Source organism: Brassica oleracea, chromosome C1 (genome assembly GCF_000695525.1).
Source record: "Brassica oleracea var. oleracea cultivar TO1000 chromosome C1, BOL, whole genome shotgun sequence".
NCBI lineage: Eukaryota > Viridiplantae > Streptophyta > Magnoliopsida > Brassicales > Brassicaceae > Brassica > Brassica oleracea.
The window spans coordinates 38,502,116-38,506,843 of record NC_027748.1 but is presented as its reverse complement, the minus strand read 5'-3'; the positions used below and the strand labels follow the sequence as shown (position 1 = coordinate 38,506,843).

Genomic DNA, 4,728 nt, shown 5'->3' with positions numbered 1-4,728 from the left:
GCTAGTGAGAATATTAAAACATATGCGACATGTAATGAGTACAAGGAGAATAAATTATTGTTAAGAGTAAAATAAGGTAAGATATTGGTCGGCGAGGTAGACCATAATACCTAATACTATTAGTTAAATGAGTGGGTGCAGTAACTTTACATAAGTAAATTTTTCAAAAAAAATTCTCTTTTGATAGCATAGATAAACTTAAAATATATTAGGCATGTACGTTCCGTGAATCAAAACTAAAACAATATGAAAGAAACATAAACTGATAATCCAGATATTAAAAACATTACCCAACATGTTCTAGATAAAAAAAAAATACAGTGAAAAATCAGATAATGGACGGGTTCCGGAAATTCAGATAGCTAAAATCATTTATAAACTAACAATAATTTGTATAAGAATCAAATGGTGATCAATCTCAACTAATCTCCAATACTACGTACGATCTAGAAAAGATATGAAAACACACGACGCAAAAACATTTTAATTTATTGATAAAATAACCAATTATTCGACCAACAATATGTAGGTTACATACACTTCACAACAATAACATCTCAATTAAAGACCAAGCGAGAAAGGGAACCCGGTCGAACTTAACCAGCCTCCACCGCTGATAAACTGACCAGCAGTATATCTCTGAGCTTCAGAAGCAGCCGTGATTACCTTAAAGCCCCTCCACTTCACTCTCCTTGCAGTTCCAGCCCCTGCTCTTTTATTCGCATACTCTCTATAAGTCAAAGTGTTCAACGCAAACGTCCCGGTCCACTCGAACCACCCTTCGAGTCGGATCACGTCCGAGATATCCGACTGCATTATCACTGTTTGTGAATACTCTTTCCACGGCCGACCAAGATATGTCGGAAAATGACTTCTCACGCGCTGCAAATCCGACGTGGCACCGATCCTACATTTTTGGATAACAATCCCAGTGTTCTGGTTAGAATCGGTCCTTCCTTGGGCCGTGACCATGTTTTTCTGGCCGGAGTTTGGTCGGAGAGCGTGGATGTCACAGTTTTGGAGAACGACGGCGGCGTTTCCGAAGATGAAGTCGACGGTTCCAACAATGAGGCATTTGATGAAGTACTGACGGTTAGAGTGGACATAGAGAGTGTCTTGGTAAGCTAACATATCACATTGGTAAAAAGCGGAGAAGTCAGAACCGACACGGAGAGCCACCGCTTGGTGCTTCGACGGACCCGCTGTGTTCTGGAAAGTGATGTCACGCGCTAGAAACCTCTCGCCCACAGCAGCTGGAACCCCAAAAAAAAGATATCAATCATTTTAGGGAATCATTAGCTAAAAGGACTAATAACAATAACATAAGACGTGTTTAGCTGGAATATCACTTTAGTTTAACGGATTTATATTTTATCTCCTTATAAAATATTTTAAAAAGCGGAAAAGAAGTTAAATTGAGCTTGAAATGTGATGATAATAATTGAAAAAGTATAGTAAAAAAAAGTGTGGATAACTAAGGTGTAATCTAATGACATTATGTAACAAATGTAAATAAGGGACAAGATCGGATAGAAAAGTCAACAACAATGAAATGATCCATTAACCCAATCCAGGACAAGTGACCTAGAAAAGCATAAGAATAAAGCCAAGAAAATGATGGATCGAGACTCGTATATGACTCATACCTTACAAAGCGTTTTGTTCATTTATGGCAATTCAAGTTCAAATTTAATTTTATCTCGTTACTAGGCTGCATGTGCGAATCAAATGTTGTAGTGGCCACTGCGACTAAGAATCTACATGTGAATATTTTATGTACTTGAAAAGAGTAAAGATTTTCCACCACAAAGAAGGGCCACATCGTGCAAAATTACTTTAAATCTTATTTCAAAAATAAAAAGAAATAAATAAAGTTGCTTACAAACGGTGGCAGAATGAAAGGTGGTGCTACCGTCGACGACGTTTCTATTTCCAGTAGTAATAGTTCTTGTCCGACCATCTCCCATAAACATTATATTCTTTTTCTTCTTCGACACTTCCACATTCTCTCTATAAACACCAGCTTTTATATGTATCACATACCTCCTTTTACTATTATCCGGGGCAGCCACAACGGCAGCCGCAATAGTCTTGAATTTACCGCTACCATTAGCAGCCACAGTAGCATCGGCTCTCACTGAAGACTCCTTGAAGAAACCTCCTATCTCCTGCGGATAACCAAGTAGGCCACCCCTCGGCGTCTAAATCTCCGGAGGCGGCAATATCTACGGCCTCCGGAGTCTCCTCCTCCTTTAGTTTACGGTTGTTTGAGGACAATTTAGCTTTTAGCTCGAAGTTGGCTATGTCGGTATCAGTCATGTTCTTGTTCATTGCTAGGGCGTTGCTGCACATATGCTCGACGTGTACCTACACATAACTTAGCTCGTTATAAAACTTTATTTAAAAACTAGGCTTGGGCGTTCTCGTCCGGTTTGGACCAGTTTTTTTTGGGTCTGGATCCTTTGGGTCCTAAACCTTTGACCCAATAGGTATTTATAAATTTTTGGTTTTGGTTGGTTCTTTACGTGTTTGGGCCAGTTCGGTGTCTATAAAATACATGTAATCTTTGAATCTATGTTAGGTTTGGGTATTTATGATTTAAGAAGACATACAATACCCTAACCCCATCAAATTTACTCAAAATATGTCATATATCTAAAATTTTACAAAATAATTTAATTAATAATTAAAATAAAATATTTTTAAACTTTAAATTTTACATTTAAAACATCGTATTACTCGAAAAATGCTACAAAAAAATAACAAAGATTGTTAACAAAAAAAGTATTTTCAACTAAATCATAAAATAAAATATAGAAAATCGAATACAAAAAATCATAGTTTGAATATTCATGTTTTAAGTTGGGTATGAATCGGTTCTTATCGGGTCGGGTCTATTTGGACCAGTTCTTTTCGGATCCGGGTCTATTCGGTCGGTTTTTTCGGTTATGATTCTTAAGGTAGAGAAATTTTAGATCCAATAGGTATTTGTAAATTTTTGGTTCGGTTTTAGATCGGGTATTTTCGGGTCGGTTCTGGATCGGATTTTTGGATCCCGGTAAAATGCACATGCCTATTAAAAATAATCATGTTATCACAACTTTTTAGAATGAAATACACTCCAATAGCAACTGATAGCAACTATTTCTACCAACACTAGGCACTAGCTAACAACATTTCATTATCAGAAAGTAAATACAAATAAAAATTTAGAGAATTGTATTGTGACAAAAAAAATATATAGAGAATTGTCAAAGTAATGTGATGCGATGTGTGATTTATTTAGTTTTCTTGTTATCTATAATTTTTGTTTCATTGCATTCATTCGTAGCCCCGCGATGAAATAACAGAATAGTGATGTTATGTTGAGCCATTTCAGATTCCATACTGAATTTATTGAACCAAAACAAATGCATTTTTATCGGTCCACATTTGAAAATTTTAAATTAAATCAATTTTTTCATACTGATCTTATCGTATACATTTCACGTATTTATATTTAGTTATTATGCAATTCCACATGATAGCCGTTATGGGTAAAGAATGGATGTTTTTACATACCTGACCCTTCAACAAGAACTTACGAACTTTCTTGTCAGCATCATCATGAGAGAATCCATCGAGACAAGCTCCTGGTTGGTAATGGCAGAGCTTATTAGGGTTTTGAGATCACCGGCGTGTTCCCTCAGAGTTTTCTTGTTAGGATACATTTGGAGATCTTCTAATGTCTTATGAAGCTCATCAAGGGTCTCATCAATAGTCTCCAAACAGTCATGAAGCGCCGTCTTCTCACGTGGAGTCAGTCCTTTCCTGTTCTTGATCAGTTTCTTCACGGTGAAGTAATTGTGTTCCATGGCGGTTGTTGTTAGGTTAAGCGAGGCCTCAATGACGTCTTTCTGCGACGTCAGTTTGACGCCGCCGGAAGTGGCAACGGCGGAGACGCAGAGCTCAGGGTAAAGCGTGGAGCTGCAAGCGGATCTTAGCACGGCGTGAGAGGACGGTGATAGAGGTCGTTTTCTGTTTCCGTTGGCTTTTGAAGCTCCGGCGGTGATTCCGGTGACGGCAGCCACTAGGAGCAATGCTACGGCGGCTGATAGTAAAACAAGTTTCTTGTTTTTCTTGAAATTTTCTTTGAAGAAGATTTCTTTGATAGATGATGCCATTGTTTGACACTTATGAGTGGTGACTGTTCCTGTGAAGAGTGGGGTGTTTATATTGATGAAATTAAAATCAGAAACGATATTTATATTTTAATGGCTTTTATTTTCTTTTTCTGCTTACTTCTTTTTTTCTTAGTATATCTATATTATAATGATTAAATTTTTGCTCAATCTTCAGCGCACCACGTCAGCATTTTGTGGAACCCATTTTTAAAAAGTGTAAAAAAGTGTCAAGTCCATGGCTCGAACCCGGGTTATTGAGATATAAACACCAACATTTATACCATTAAACTAAATGATACTTTGTACATTGATGGTCAAAACTAATATATATTTATGAAGGTTGGAAACCCTTGCTTCTTCGGCTTTCTCTATGGGCCAGGCCTAGGGAAGGAAAATAATATAGATTGTTTTTAATTGATTTCCTCATTTTTTGTTGAATAATATTATTTGCAGATTATGTGATTCATGAGTTTATTCCTGCCGGACGTGCTAATCATTACATGTCATCTTTGAAAGTCGGTTCCATTGTGTAAATCGATCGTTTTGAGGTTGATAGGTGCTCAAG

At 37.1% G+C, this 4,728-nt stretch overlaps 1 pseudogene; it reads right to left on the bottom strand.

Moving 5' to 3' along the window:
* Nucleotides 1-522: 522 nt before the first annotated feature.
* LOC106326008 lies at nucleotides 523-4,176 on the bottom strand (annotated as a pseudogene).
* Between the last annotated feature and the right edge of the window lie 552 nt (nucleotides 4,177-4,728).